This window comes from Bombus affinis, unplaced genomic scaffold (assembly GCF_024516045.1).
Source record: "Bombus affinis isolate iyBomAffi1 unplaced genomic scaffold, iyBomAffi1.2 ctg00000598.1, whole genome shotgun sequence".
NCBI classification, from domain to species: Eukaryota; Metazoa; Arthropoda; class Insecta; order Hymenoptera; family Apidae; genus Bombus; species Bombus affinis.
Window position 1 is genome coordinate 51,864 of NW_026109212.1, and position 17,340 is coordinate 69,203.

General features: G+C 36.0%; 1 long non-coding RNA gene across 1 annotated transcript; it reads left to right on the forward strand.

Moving 5' to 3' along the window:
• The first annotated feature begins 8,586 nt into the window (after positions 1-8,586).
• LOC126928128 (uncharacterized) lies at positions 8,587-9,437 on the forward strand. Its single transcript, XR_007716337.1, has 2 exons — positions 8,587-8,931; positions 9,041-9,437. It is a non-coding gene; the product is annotated as an uncharacterized LOC126928128 (long non-coding RNA).
• Positions 9,438-17,340: the final 7,903 nt, after the last annotated feature.

The following is a 17,340-nucleotide window of genomic DNA, read 5'->3' on the forward strand; positions in this document are numbered from 1 at the left end:
GCGAACGCAGCCCGTGCTCGTACTGCGACAGAGTTCGTTTCAGTTAGTCTCAGTCGCTGTTTGCCCGTCGACAGCGTATAGTCGCGCCGGCCAACGATTATTTTTTTCTTTTTTTGTTTCTCGATAATTCTCTCGCAACGTTCTATACGTACACGTTCTATACGTACACCATCAGTTTATCGCGTGATCATTGTTCCCGCTTCCCCTACCTTTTGTCACGTCCTTCAAAGAAGATTTCCCTTCAGTTTTTTGTTGTTTGGGGAAAATTCATCGCTCGGACACATGGATTTATCGACACGACGGTTTATCGAGGCATCAGCGTGATGTACTTTTCAAGTTTCATATTTTCTCTATGATACTTTCTAAGGAGAATTTAGAATTCGAAAGATATCAATTTCCAGGAAATATAGGTCTTTATGAGACCATCGATAGGTTTGAATTTAATTAACTCTCTTATAATTGGTATTTCAATTTTTTAATTCCTTAAATTTAGCTTTCTTTAGACGATATAACGCGGGCATTTTATGATATATCCAATATATTCGTATATATTTTACTTTATACATTCGATAAATTTCCTTGGTTGGCCGGCCTGCAACCCACATACGGCACTTAATAAAAATTTGTTTCGTTAGAGGTCGGTGTTTGTTCATCTTCGTCATAAAAATGTCATGACGTCATATCATATCACAAGGGTTCTTCTGAAAGCTAGATATTCGATAACAAGATTAATGGTCTTCGGTAGCTTGCAATGTCAAGCTTTGAACTGGCGGGATCGCCTTGCTGTCAAATCGCCATTCAGCAGCGACCATATTCTTTAACTACGTTCAAGACGTATATCACGCTACAGGAACCATCAAAGGAGGATAATTGCAAGTTAGTTGCCCCTTAGAAACGAGACAGTTGGTTGTTACTTGTTATCCGTAGTTGGTAGTTGTTCTCCTTAGTCGCCACATATTATAAAGACGACATTCATAGTCACCAGTTGCCTTCGCTAATAGTTTCTTGTTGTCTGTAGTTAGTTCTCGTCATCGCTATGTATTCCATCAACCACGTAAAATTTAACATATAGGATTTTATTCTTTTTTATTCTTTCTGTAGGAAGATTCTTTAAGTAATATGAATTTAAGTAACTATTTTATGATACAATAAAGTGGAAAAACGATTATTTTACGTAACGTAATGTTTTAAAGAACATTGAATTTAAAGGATTCAGATAGATATCTTAAACGTAATTAAACCCTCCATATCGTAACAAATTAAAAGAAATTGCGCAAGAAAGTACAAATACATTTAATGCATAAAACATATATTTAAAATCCAAATGTAGGCGTTGACGCGTGCGTGCTACATGTTCGAAACGTTCGTTACATCCGCGATAAAATTTGTAACGACGAAGAAGCTTAACATATGGTGTGCTTCAAGACGATAGTAAAAAGTGTTGGCGGATTTTTCGAAATTTCTTCCATTCTTAATAAAAATATATTGTATAAATATAGTAAGATTTTTCAAATTTAAATAGTTATAATGATTTGAAACTTTACAATCGTACGGTTCTGTTTTATCCTTTGAATATACCTGTCATTTTCATATCTCCTTTTAACTAAACTAAATATTTGGAAATCCTATAATTTGTACACTTCTATTTGTGAATAAGATCGATGAAATTAACGCGTAACTATGCTTTCAATAATGGCTTCGATGTATTGCTCACCATTATGGCGGATTAACGTCTCTAAGTGATCGACCTTAATCACTAAATGGCAGCCGCGATTCAGTGGTAGAGCCTTACACATGACGGACATTGCAAGCGCTTGTAAGACGTCTATCGTGAAACGTTTCCAATAGCATCGATTACGACGACGGTGAAATCCGAATAGAAATATATATCGCGTATCGCTTCAGTCTGACATGTCTTAAAATAGAATCACAATTTTTCGTTCTTAAATAAAAAAAAAAAAAAAAAATAAGAAAAAAGAAAAAAAAGTCTATAAAAATTATATGCAAATAAAATAGATAAATGGATAAATGGTTGTACAAATTTATAAAACAGATATTACAAATATACGTAAATAAATTATATATTTATAAGTTGTTTGTTTAAATATCTGTTTGTTTAAATAAATAAAAGGGATATTTACGACTTACAATGAACGTAGTCCTGTTTTTAGTTTTAAACAAAGCAAAAACGGATAACAACTTTTTAAAATGTAAAACTCAACGCAACAGTGGTTTGTTTTAATTAATCAATAACGTTCAAAGTTAATTAATTTAGAGTGGTTTGTACATTTTGTATGCTCGCCGTATTTTAACGTTTGATGTGTAACGTTTGATGTAGTACTTGATGCCCGAAAAATCGAAAAATAATTAAATTTGTTCGTTTCGTCGAATTTACAAGTGTGTATATTCGTGTGAAATCCTATGTGCTTGTGTATGCTGATGTGAAAGGCGGTAATATATTTTTCTTTTTTCGATTATTGTTGTCAACTTTTGTGTGGAATAAATCAATTCCGTGAATAGAAGTGCAATCAATACAGCTTACTATGAAATGATAGCACAACAACAGTACATATCGCCATTGACGTCAGCTTCACAAAATTTCTCGAGTATCGAGGTCGTCCATTTGGGTTAAGAATTTATTTCCAAAATGCCACAAGCACGAATATCTTATGGAAATCCACTGTATTTCCACTGTAATTTTTAATAATCAGATTCCATATTGTATGCTACGATTCGAGGAAAATCCGCAGCTAATTATTATCTTTGCTGCCTTTAAATACCATAAATAGTCGTCCGTAAATTTTAAAAGATTTTCTGTGCCATACTTATATTGTGTATTTTAGTCTTAAGGTGCGGGTCGTGTTCAATTAATCGAAAGTGATGAAACTGTAATGGGTCACGATAGTCAAATATTAAAAATGGTCTCGTTGGCTACATTTAAAATCTTTACGAGATATATATGCATAGTACGTTGCTACTAGCAACGGGTAGCGATGAGCAATAGAGAACAGTACCTTCCTTATCTCGTCGTGATTATGTACATACCAGTAATGCACAGTACTCGTACTGAATATCTTACAACATCTACATAGATTTTCAGATTTGTTTCGAATATTACCAGCATAACCATGATAGTAGAATTCTGTTACAGTATTAATTCTATAGTGCCGTTATGCATAATACAGCCCTAAAATGTTTCTACAAATATACGAATATTTTCGTCAGCTACTATATTCCAACCATGGCTTATTATGAAAGGAAATATATAACGAAATTACTTGTTTTTTTAGACTAAATTAGTTTAATTTGAATAATTTTAGTAATTGTGTAGGATCGAACAACAACTTATCATTAGCTTCACTCGAGACTTGATTGCACGTAGCAACGTAATTGCGTTGGAACTGAGGGTAGAAAACAATGTCAACCGTTAGACGCGTCTGTCTGGCGAATGTGTAACGCGTGAATAATAGATGGCGGCAATCACGTGAACCCTACTTATAGCTGTTTCGGCTTATATCGTAGCATTCAACCTAGGGTAAAACGATAGGGATCATTAGAAGTTGAAAGGCCGGCTGATCAGCCTCATTTTGTTCCATTTTTTAATCAAGCGATGAATCGACAAATTGTACAGATTTCGATGGTTATCACAGTTCTCTGGGAATTTTCAAGCGCGGTTCGTCGAATTTAGTCGGATTGGCTACAGACTCTTTTACGAGCAGCTTGAAACTCGATCTAGTTTCGAGAAAATGAAAAATTCGTTTTATCTCTTTGCTTCCCTGTTCCTTCCTTCCTCTTTTTTTTTGCTTTTTACATTGCGTTAAGACCGGCTAAATAATATTGATTGCCATGGACGTTGGCTGGTTCAAAATCACTGACATCGACGATAACAAAAGTAAGTTTGATGATCATTTATCTGAGCCGGTGTTATTCGACTTGAGCTCTGCACATTTGTTAATATTATTCTAGTAGGGATGAGATACTACAAATTTTAAATAACTTCGATTAAAATTATATTATAAAAATTATATTACATTAACGTTTAGAAGTCAATAAAGTGGAAAGAATTACGCGAGATAATGTAAATATAAATTACATTACAAGGAAACAATACGGCTAGGTAATTTGAAACATTCTGGCTAAAATTGCATTCTTTCAAAGTTAGGACGTACAGTATTTACAAAGCAGATTAAGTATCAAATGGGGTACTTAAGAAAATTCATGTTATCATTCTTTAGTAAACATTTTCAGGTTATAGCCTTCTGCAAAAGCTGCTTTTCGTTACGTTAACGTATTCATTATTAATATTAATCATATTGTTCTTATCTCCTAGGGGCATAACAATCCATTTTTATATTGTGTTAAAGCTAAATTTCTATTATATTTTCGCAAAATTTTCTTTCGTTTTATAGAGAAATGATAGATACACAGCATTTTTTGTTTTATGTTATTTTATATTAAATTGGAGAAAGGTGGATCGCACATAATTGAATAAAATAATATAATGCAAAAAATATCGTACATCTATCATTTCTTTATAAACCGAAAGAAACTTTTGGAACAACCTAATATTTCTCTCCAACGACACTTCTACGATGTTAAAATATTTGATAAAAATATTTGATAAAAATATTAAGAAATTCTAATATTGATTTAAACGTATCGATTTATTTACTTTTCGCTGCCAGAAATTGTTAATTATGATTTCCACTTGAAAGCGTATTTCATATTATGAGGATAAATGATCAAATTCATCTCTAATATACACGTTAGAGAGTCATTTATAGCTGCAATCCTGTTTACCGCTCATATTCCTGGAACTCGATAATTCACTAGGCGATTGCTTTAACCGTGCAGAATACATCCATAAATAATTAATCGCCATTAATATTCCATCGACTTTTGAAAATCCCTGATGTGATCTATTTCACGTGATGAGAATACGTGTAAAGTGAGGTTATTGCTTGATTATCTTTAGTCGAATAAATCGAGTGATTCAAATTATAATGCGGAAGAAAGTCAAAACTATGTATATTATTTTTTTCAATTTTTATGTATCATTTGACGGAAGGAAATTTCGTAAGTAAGGTTCACCTTCTTTAATGTCAATGATTTTGACATATGTTATTAAGCTCCAAATTCTAAGCAATCTTCTATATATATATATATATATATATGTAGTATCTTAATGGGTCTTAGAGGAAAGGACAAGTAATGATGTTTTGATTTAATAAATAATGTTCGAAGCAACGAAATGATTACGATGCTGTCGTACGTCTTATTCTCATAGACGGCTTCCGACTTCCCGATTCACACTCTTCCGCTTCTACACTCGCTCGCTCTCGCTTCTCAAGTCACACTCTGCACACCTTTTGCATCCGTCTTCTCCGGCTTCTCAACTAACACTGCCTTTAGCGTCTCTTTGTCTTTTCCCGTCCTATCGGACACGTGTCCCGAAACGCCCGTGGCCAGAGTCACGCAGGCCCTTTCCACGAAACTATCCACTTAAAAAGAACCGACGACACATTGATGTACCCGACGATGCCGCGGCTCTCGCGGCATTGTTTATGGTTCGGCAGATATCTTAGGCCTTTTGTCCACGATACTACATATATAACATACGTATAATAGCCAAAGTTCAACTGCCAAGTATACGCAAAGCTTTTATTTTCAATTTATGCGACACCACTATGTTTCATGAATTTATTTGCTAACGGTATTGAAACAAATAACAAGCAGAGGACGAACTATCCGTGAACTGTTTTGCCAACGAGTACGCTTCCAATATTTTCTGTTTGAGAAAACACACTTGTTGCTGTTGCAACTCCAAATATTTTTACAGCCGACGTTTTTGCCATGAATCATCGGCTAACATATAAAATAGAGAAAAGCCATAGTTGATTGTAATGGAAATTTAGAAAACCTGAAACTCGATATAGAAGGGAAAAATAAAGGAAAGGAAGGGAGAGATAATTGGAAGCTTGGGGCCAGGTTTAATTCACTGAAACCGGGCTGCTTGTGTCATCACGAAACAGAATTGCCAGTACGTCATTTCTGTGCTCCCGTCCTCGTAAAAACGGTTTCACTCGTTAAGAAAAAACGAATAGGCGGTGAAGAGAGAAAAAAGCAGACAGAGAGCGCTTTTAAAAAGCTGACGAAGCGTGCGTTGCCACAACGAGACACACGGTGCTATTTGTCGTTTTAAATTGCGCCGCAACTTGTTTTTCAGATCTTTGCTAGAGACACGTGAAAACACGTTGGAAGTATATTTCTTGTTTTTGTGGAATTTAGCTGGAAAATAAAAAATAACGTAAAACATGTACTTACGACTTACAGAGTAATTGAATGTATACACTATAATAACCAGCGATTTAAGGCTTTAAAAGATCGAAAAAAAAGAAAAGAAAAGAAGAAAGATAATATGTTGTGGCAGTCTAACTCGATCTAAGGAAATAGAGAGGGAGGGGGTTGGGGGGGGGCAAAGCTTGTTAATCTGGAAAGAATACAAGCATCAATTTCAAGCACTTATAGAGAATCAAGCGGGCTTGTTAAGGTCGTAAGTTGGACAATTATCCCGTGTTAGGTTCAATCAGCTTAGTCCTACACAAAATTGATCGAATCATGTGAAAACAAATGTATTCTGATTTTTGTCGCAGATATTTCTGGTCTACGCACTCCAGTGCCCACAAAGCAGTTATTGAAACAGCTGATTTTCGCCTATTCTAGAGCGACAACATCCCCTGATCTTTTACAACCATGAAGGACCTGTACTCGAAAATACTTGCAATTCTCATCTGCTTGCAGGTTATTTTCGTCACTTTCTTCCCGTCAGGGGCTGGTAAGTTGATACTGATTAATTATACCATCGAAATTCTATATAATGGCTACAAAAAATATTTGCATCATTACCCTCATTTCCTAACGAAGCGCGTTTTTTTACCAAGTTTTATATTTCATTTCATAGTATCAAATCTCTGTAGTTACACGAAAGTATTAAATGATAGGAAACTTGATATACACGAATTTAATTAATTAATAAGTTAGTCGATATACAGCCATTATTATTTCATGTGAAATATTACAACGTCAAAAACTTAACGTTCTTGTACGTACAGTATTAATCACAAATTGTAAGAATGTTTACTGATAAGCAAAATAGATAATATGGAAAACGCAGACCTATGGAAAGAGAATTCCTGACATTAGACAGGAATACGCGATTGCACGAAATATTTTATGGTATGTCTGACATGGAGAATATATGCGGCGAAGTACGAAAAATTCATCCTGAGATATGTATACGACCTACGCGGTACGGGACGTGTTATAAATGGTTTTCGCCACTCAGCCGTATTTGAATTTGTGAACACGATCGAACAAATGACGCGACAATTATTAATTGCCGTCTCTGCCTTAGTAACGATTCGCGTTGGAACGAGGTCGAATCGTTCCGATTCCACGCGCGATTAACAAATAATTACAGTGGACATCAATTACTTGGATGACCTTCGTCATTTCAGCTTAAAACGATTAATTTGATCAAACCAACCAATTATTTCAATTAATACAATCTGCACTTTAAATTCGCACGTCTTGTGTATACACACCGGGCCAGAGAAAAGTTTTCATTCGTTCGAGTAGAACCTTCGTAGTCCTTGAGGACGCGTGTCGCTTCTCGTGCACCTAAAGTTTCGCTCAAATTAACCGATTTATTTGAATTCGAGCGAGTGAAAACCTCTTTGTCACCGTGAGTTTGTTACTTAATTGATACTCTTAGATGCCCTTTGCTTTCAATCTCTTACATCCATTCTTAATTAGTCAAGTCGTTTGACTTTTGACAAGTATTTTGAAACCATTTTACTAACACGAACCTACTTTTTTACTTGAGATTATCCGCTATTTTTATTCAAATGTATATGTACGTATATACACTTTTGAATTTTAAACGAACCTTCTATTATACCTATATCCTTTAAGTGCCGTTTTAAGTTTCAAGAGACTTTAACTCGGATAGCTCGACTTGGAGTTCTAACGTATACTGTAAAGCACACTTGCGAAGTAAAACAGCAAACACGATATAAAAATTTTTTGCCCATGTAAGAAATCGAATAACCTATTTCAACGGTGCTTTAATCTCATCGATGAAGCATCGATGCAACGAAGGAGCATCGTGATAGCCGCAATGCGGATCCGTTGAACAAAAATTTCCTGGTACGGTCGTTTTCGTAATGTTATTAACCGTTTTAGTGTCGGATGTTTCAAGACTCCGTATCGGTTTGTGCTGTGCAGCGCGATAGCGCTTCGTTTATTTATTTGCGAGTAGTACCGATCGACGCGATCGCACTGCCCTTTTTCATCCTGTTTTTTTCATCGAAATATACCGTTCGACGTGCTCGCGCTTCATTTCATCGGTTATACTGGAAGCGTTACAACAAACACTCAAAAGTTTGCGAAATATTTATGCTCTGCGTTTCGTTTGTGTGATAACATTCTATAATGCAGGATTTGGTTTTCCGATTCAAGAGGTAATTTTTTATATTGGTTTTTTTTTTTATTCGGTTTATGATTATTTGAAAAACGAGTAATTACGAGAGGAAACTCTGATATGACTCGCGACGAGCACGCTTGAGCGCGTTGCGAATTAATGATCGTGACCATACATCGTGGCACAATTTACCACGGTACGCGAATAGAGTGATCACGCTGCGTGGCGTTAAAACGGTTAGCGTAACTGCGCGTACGATTGTCGAGTGACAAAGATATTGACGCTGGTAATCGTTTTCAGTGCATTTAGGAGGAAACTGTACTGATTTCGAAGGACGATCTGTCTTACATGGACAGATGTATGTGCCGGGACCTTGGATTTGCATACACTGCATATGTTACAATTCGAAGTCAACATCTTGCGGGCGTCTCCGCTGTTCAATTCCTGCGGTAAGTATATGCTCATTCTAAGAGCAACCAGCTTAACACAACCATGAGAAACTAAAGTACACCGTTAACGCTTGCATGCTGGTCGTTAAAACACATGCTGCGCGAATAGGGTACACAGCGATTCATTTAACTCGCCTTGAATTAGTTTTAGAAAGACAAACATGGACAGGGATAATTTTTGTCACGAGTCGTTTAATTTATTCGTTCATTAGAACGAATTAATTTACACCTGCTGAGATCGCGATTGATGCGACAAATTCGAAATCTTGTTCCATATAAATATTTTTAAACAAGCACGTCGTAAGCTTTGTATATTTTTTAATCGCAACGAAACTGTTCAGAGAAATGCTGAAATTATTAATTATAAAAGGAGATTTCTACGCATCGTTGTAAAAGTGTCAGGGAAAATATTCGTGAAACAGTTACGTTGTTACAAGTTCTACAAGAAGAAATATCGAAAATCACGTTCCACTTATTCAGTTGCACGTGTAAAAGGTATCTTGCGTTCGCGCAAAAAATCTCTGAAGGATACATGCTTTATAATAATTGGAGTGTCGAAGTTGTTACACGGATCGGCGTACACGTACCTTTTAATGAAACTAGGTTACTCATTCGTTATTCGTTCCTAATTTTCAGCTTCACGATTTTTACGCAATAAAATTTTATACACCTGTTCGGTTTATAAATGATTCAATTCAAATTTAACAGAATTAAAGTTGAAATAATCATTTGTACTTCATTAAAAGGTTCTTTCAGCATCTCGTTTCAATATTTTTATTGGTAATATTTTGTTGATCGTTATATTTAAATGGAGTTTTTCAAAGGAGAGACATTTTAAGGTAGGAAATGGACATACATTTATAATAAGAATTCAGAAGAAAGAATATTTCATACAGAAAGAAATATTCCGTATGTATAAATAACTACGCTATGAATTTTATATGTATCGGATATTCCTTCTGGTTAATGTATCTGATGTTTTTTCACGCGAGATAGCGTATATTTGCATCTATATGTCTCTTCGTTTCTCAGTAGTAAAACTTAGCATTCATGCGGCTGATAAGTAGTTACGCACTGACAACGAGAAACATAAAATGAGTAAGAAGCATGAGACATTCTATAGGAAAAATAAACTTGTTTTTATCTTTCATTGCATATTCGTCAGAATATTGTTAATAAATATTTAAGTTAAGATTTCAGTTGAAATAAATACATAGGATTAGACATTTATTTATATATATATCTATGAACGCATTTGACATAAAATTTTGATAACGACTAAAATTATATATTCTGATATTAAATTAATTTAGTGAGAATAAAAAACTAATTTTTTTAAACAAGATTTTGTATAAAGTTATATTTATTAGGAAAAGTTCGTTCATCCCTTTATAATATGATAGGATTAGACTCATAGCTGTGTAAATCATTTCATGGAATAGTATATGTGTGCGTGTGTGTTCTAAGTTTTTACTATAAAAATGCTAAATGTACTAGGAGACGTTTTTAAAAATTCATACATTTTTCTTCATCAAACATATCAATCGTTATATTGAAAAGTTAATTATCTATTATTTGTTTCGAGCTGCACATTGATTGAGACATTCCTGTTGGTTATAATTGCGAATTTAACGCAACGAAGTTGTTTGAATCCCTTGCGAGCATGTAAATATATCGTCGAATTAATAGGTCAATTACTTGAGGTTGGAATTGAAAGAAAGAGAAAGGTGGAGGAGAAGTCTTGCGTTTGAATGCGGGACACTTTTAAAGCCCACAGTTCGCTGAAATTGCCAGAGAATTCAATTAAATGGCAAATTAAACCATTGAACTGAATCTGTTTCCAATCGCGAGCTTAGAAGTTCTATCCTTTGAATTTTTATATCAGTCAACTTTCTTTTTGTACGTACGGTAACGAATACAATTCATGAATTAATGAAGTATGTAATTGGATGAAAGTTCTTCTTCCTGGATTCAGTTTAGACTAAGAAAAATTATATAATAACGAAATTATCAACTTAAAATTGATAGAGTGTATAGTTTTTTTTCTTTTTTTTTTTTTTTTGCGTGAGGAGGGGAAAATGCTGTTACGCATACCCAGTGATCCGCATCACTGGGTTATGTGGGACTCGGGCGGATGTTGTTGCCATACCCACTAAAAACCCCTCCTCCTTTTTCCTTTGCTTTGAGGACAGACAACCCCGGTAAAACCTGTCGGCAGTCATCAGGGTTGTCCTTTCATGCCCCGTTGTATCTTCTTCGTCGGGCAGCTATTCTGTATATTCAGTATTGCTCTCGTCATCTTCTCAGCTAGTTCAGAATACTGGGCTGATCTCCTTCTGTGGTTCTTTGTTGTCTTGTATCTCTGCCTTCACTGCTCCGCGTAGTTGTTGTTGCTCTCGTTCTCCTCCTTGCCTCCTTCAAGGCCTTCGCTGTCACCCTCCTGTGAGACATGACGGTCTTGCGAAATTGCCTGAATTTATCCCAGCTCTCGTTCTTGGCGGTCACCGTGGCGATCAGATTGTCCACGTCTATCTTCTCGCCAAGAGCGTTCTCCAGCTCAATCCTTCTGTCCGTTCACCTCGGGCACGTGAAGAGGGCGTGCTCTGCATCGTCGTTAGGGTCTCCACAGTCGAGACAGTTGCTGTCGCTGCTCTTGCCAATCCTCTTTCTATAGACACCGAAACTCCTGTAGAGGTGGCCGTGTGTGCGTTATATATTTATTGGACGTGCGTGATAGCTGTGGTAGTTGGGCCTGGTCCGCTGTAATTGTCACTGGGGGCTGTAGATGTCGCTGCCGTCGTCCGACACTAGTTAGTGTCGAGTGCCGCCACACTCCCATGCCCGGTTAACAGCTGCATGCTGTGATGATCGATGTCCATCTTCTTTTTGGTAAATAGCAGCGCACTCGGTATTAATTTCCTTGCGCCTCCAGTTCCCCCTTCAGCTCGTTGCCGTCATCCGCGCCGATCTTGGTCTTATGGATCTTGTTCCACTCGTAAGTCTCTCCGAGCATCTTTATCTTTATGTAGATCGGGAGATTTCCGGTCAACACGCAAAGTGCCGCGTGGGAGACGGTACGATATGCCGTCGTTGTTATGCACAGGGCCGTTCGTTGTGCCCGTTTCAGCTTCTTCCTGTTCTTATCGGTATTCGCTAAGCTAATTCTTCTTTCTGAACCCATACTGCCTCCGATGGAACGGGTCCGTTCCGATGCATCTCTCGATGATCTTCTTAAAGCATTTTTCCCAGATCTTGCTCATGGCTGGGAGTATGCTTATCGGCCGGTACGCGTTAGGGAGACTGGGATCCTTTCCCGGCTTCCTTAGCAGTATTACTCTGGCCGTCTTCCAGCAGTCTGGTTCCAGCTTGCTTCCAGCTCCTGCTTCCAGCAGTCCAGGAGTCTTCCATCGACTCCTGCAGCCTTCTTGGTGTTCATTCTTCCGGCGGCATCGACGACATCGCCTTCGCCGATGACGACGCTGAAGCTGATGTCTCCTTCTTCTTCGGTCTCTGCCTCTTCGCGGCCCTCGTAATGGGAGGGTCCGTGTCCCATGGTGAATAGCCTCTGTAGGACTGCTTCCACCATGTCGATCGGCATGTCGTTGGTTGGTTTCTTGCTTTTGCATCTCTTCATGACTGTGCGATAGGGTTTGCCTTCTTGCTTTCCTGTATGGATGGAAACGCGTTCGAAAAGTAGAACGGAGTAATTAGCGATGCACGATCCCAGGCTGGTGAATATTTTTCCATCGGGAAAAGTCAGGTCGAGCGATACAAGATTTATATGCTCGTTATTTCAACGTCTGTTACGCGATAGAAAATGAACATAAATGAATAATAAATGTATTACAGCCATAAAGATTGCTTGATGTACGCCACCGTTTTTCCCCTATTTCTCCGATACAATTTTCCTTTTTTTTTCTTTGCCAAACACTTTACTAATCGGTACGTATTCGAATTATCCTCAATTATTCTCGGTTGTTTCCGTTTCCTTTGGATTTACATAAGTACTCGTTTGATGTACGTGCAGAGTGAGATAATAACTATTAACAGCTATAAAATAAGAAGCGAAAATACGTTGAAACTCGACTTCTAGATTCGCGAGACTTTGCAGAGCTTCGAAACTCTCGTGTTTCAAACCTAATAAAAAGTTGTAGAGGGAGAATTACATTGCGAGATCTGTTAAGGAAAATCGTATCGTTGTAATAGGATTATTTCAGCGAGGGAAATTCCGTGTTGCGTGTAACGCGTTGCAAAGCCATGAGCTTTCTTTCGGGTTAATATACATAATCGCCTTATCGAACTTTCCATCTAAATCGTTGCGCTCACACGTGAATTTTGCATTTCAATCTTCTTACTTGCAGTCCAGTCCAGTTTAGTGTGACTAAGCTAAATGTTTCAGCCCTTCCAGGTAGAATATGTTTTATAGAGAGACGTACAACTCTATGAAGGGGAGATCAATAAATTGGGTTATCTTTAAATCACTGACAATTATTTCATCGACACGATTTCACCGACAGCGAATCCACCGGCAATGTCTATCAAAGTTTATGTACCGATACACCGAGTGAAATCACCCACAATCATTTCACCAATATTCTCCTTTGTCGATAATTATCATGTTTGCCACTACATGTTATCGTTGATTATATGTCTTTATTTACACATTCGTTTACGCGCATAACGAGATAAACGAAGAAACGAAAATGATATGTTGTCATGATGTATTGTTAAATTACTAATTAACACGAGTTATATATCTACCTACATGAAAGCTTCTAAATATCAATTATAATTCATGAAAGCACACAAGCTATTTTGCTATACACAAATGGAATTATAAGGAAATGTTACGTGCTAATGATTTAACGAAATTTATTCTTCTGTACATTTGACATTTCTGTATTATTACTTGTGTACTTTCTGCTCTTGTTTACGTCATCGGAAGTAAAATTACGTTAAGCGAATCAGCTAATCTATTTGAGCGATTCAATGGCTCGGTCTTCTCTTATGCGACTACCAAGTAGAAGATAAGTTCTTGGTTATATAACATTTTATAACATCCAAATTAACTTTTTTTTTCTTTTTCGTTTTCTTTTTCTTTCTCTTTTTCTTTTTTTTCCTTTTTCTTTTTCTTTTTCTTCCTTTCTCTTTTTCTTTTTTTTTTCCTTTTTCTTTTTCTTTTTTTCTTTACGTGGGGGAAATCCGCTCGGACACGAAACCACTTCTTAAGTGGCGTGGTAGTGAACATCGAAATTAACTGGGGCACTAATTAGCTGAATTACATTGGTAATTTTCTATAATTTATTACTCGAATATGGTAATTTTTTCTTAAAAAGTTTGCTTTTTCTACAATTATTTTACTACAAAACCCATCAAAAACATGATGTATGTATATATACCCTCAAATATTATCGGTTTATTCTCAAGCTATAGTTCAATTTCGGAAATTGCCAATTAAAATCATAGAAAAAAAAAAAAAAAAAAACACAGAAAGTTCGTTAAAATATGCGATTTTCCAATCAAGATATAGAATTTATTCGAGTAATATAGATTACAGTAGCGATGGTGACGGCAACGATGAATGGACTGATTCTTCGTGCGAAAATAAATTGGAAGCGCAGAACGATGCATTGTTTCAGGGAATATCGATTTTCAAGCATGGTTTTAAAGTACGTGTGCGCGTGACTAGGTTTGTTAATTAATGCCGCTCCCAGGTTTTCAATATATAAATGTGACACCTACATATCTTTAAGCTTAAAACAATTGGACTAACAATTTCATTAAATTTAAATGAATATTTATCTTTTTAAACGCAACAATATTTTTAATGACAACTTCACGTGTAAATCAAGTGCATACATATTCGATCGTTCTTGAAAACCTGATTCTCTGCGAAGAGAAAAAATCCTTGAATAAAGATTTGATCTACGTTTTATATGCTACGTTTTACATCCACCTCTTTTCAGATATACCTCTCTATTTAAAATCATAGATCGTCACACTCTATAGGTATTTCCTTGAAAAGGTTAAAGTCGTTCTGTATAAAAGCTAATTCAAAGGGGAAGGAAATTCTGCGAAAAATTCTTTCAGATTTCCCTATGTTTGAGCTCGAATCAAAGCAATCCTGTATAATAGGATAGGATGATAGGATGATTCTGTATTATTCCTTGTGTACTTTCTGTTCCTGTTATTTACAATAGGATGATTATGCGTTTAACTTCTCATAGAATCTCTCTGATTCCGTATGATATCGTCAGTGTTTTTGAAATATGTTATTGATGTCGTAACGTCAACCGTTTCCAGTGCAAATTCAATTTCGAATCGCAATTTCCATGTTTGCGTGGCAAAAGCGTAAAATCGATAACGCACGCAAACATGTCTTCTTTGCTAATGGCGTACTATAAATATAAATATTTGAATAAATATTGCGAATTTCATATTGCTAAAAGATTTATACTATTTGTTCGTAAATAATCGTCGGATCTATATTTAAGTGGAAACTGCTGCATTAGATCTCTTTTCTTACTTAAAATTATTTGGATTGGTAACTTGGATGTAACATGTAATTTATTCTTCTTTTATAAATAGTGTACAGAAGATACCAATTCAGAGAAATGGAAGGAAAGTCTAAAAGCAAAGAAAATCTACAGGAAGATAAAACGTTCGAGCCTTGCCAGGCTATATAAGATGCTAAGTAATCTTCCTAGTCCTGCAGTTCTTTCTATTTCGATCAATAATTATTGGTATATGTTAGGAATGCAATTAGAATTTTTGTCCTCAAGCAAAGTATAATTTCAATTTTGTATGTAAACCAAAATATTAAATATCAAATAACCATCAAATAAAATTATATTGTATGGACTACTGTTTCTTTAAATATTTGAATATTTGGTAAATATTGTTTATTTAAATATTTTAAATTGCATGGAAAAAAAATGATGCAAATAAATCATAGGGCATTTTAACTAAAGAGACCAATATCTATTTAACTGTGATTAAATCGTCACCGTTTAACGCTCTATCTCTTTTATTAACTGTGCCTTGTTAAACTACAGAAGATTACAGAGGATGCGTTTTTTTGATAAACAAACGTTCTGACAAATACGGCAGCAAAATCAGATATATAGATTCTTACAACAGCAGTTATATTCTATGAATTCCGTTTTTCAGAAGCTTTATTTGTGAAACGACAATTCGCCAGAGTACGGATTCACTGTAGTTATAGCTGTAGGATCTCTATCTAGTTGACAGATCTGCTTTACGTAAAGAATTCCTGTCTCTTGTTCTACCTTATCGCGATTCTTTCCTCACCTTATACGCTTTGTCGAGGAAAGTAATATCGCTACATATCTCGGCTCCGGTTACAATAATTAGTTTCCGCCTAAACTGTTAGAACCACGTAGCACGCACTCTACTCTCGTTTTTTAAACATTCAGGCCATCTGATCGCATGCGACGAGTTTTATGTTAATCCCGACCAATTACAATATCTTTCTCTCGTTTACAAGGGACGACGAGACTGGCAGTTGCGTGCTTTCCAAAGCAAAAGCCGCGATATCTGCATGATAACCTAACGTCAACCGATTTTGTTGTACTATTCTTAAGTGGACTTCGTTTGTACCACTTTCGTAACAAAAATAGAATATCTAGAACACAGCATTCCGTTATGCGATATTGTCAATTTCTAACATCTGAAACATCAGAGATAATTTTTTCCCTACAGTTGTAAATTTGTGTGAAAAATTACGAACGTAAAGGTGTTTGGCGCATGTACAGTTCCCCCCTCCCCCTCCCCCCTCCAACCTTCATTTGCGTAGACATGCTAGAAAGATCCACTTTTCGACGGTGAAACCGTTAGTATTAGTATTAGTGTTATAATATATTTGACTAATGGTTCTCAAATACTAGTTTTGCTAAAGCAATGGTGGAATTGGAGCAATTCCTTCTTCTTTCATTCTTTGAATAACCTGAATTTTCAAATAGTCTAGTGACGATTGATCCGTACAATTAATCGATTTCTTTTTATTACAGAAGTGCAAGAAGTTCCGGTATGAACGCAGATGTTGCAACATCGAATGCCTAAACCCCACAGAAGATCCGATCGAATTTAATGTCACTACCGTCGATGACTCACCCAGAAATGGTTCACTTCAGAACCATAGTCCCATATCTGGAAGCGTCAATCACTATGTGTCACATAGTCATATGTGGACGCTGAGCTTATTGATGGTAATTGTAATATTTTAATTTTTTTTATTCTATATTTTGAAATACTTTGAAATTACTTACTTGCGAATTACTTTGAAAAGTAATTCGCAACGTAATATAAAATAATACTACTGATTTGTGTCTCTTTCAGAATTTTTTCTTAATCTCTTGTTTTTTTCCAGTGCAATCCCTTTTATCGGAA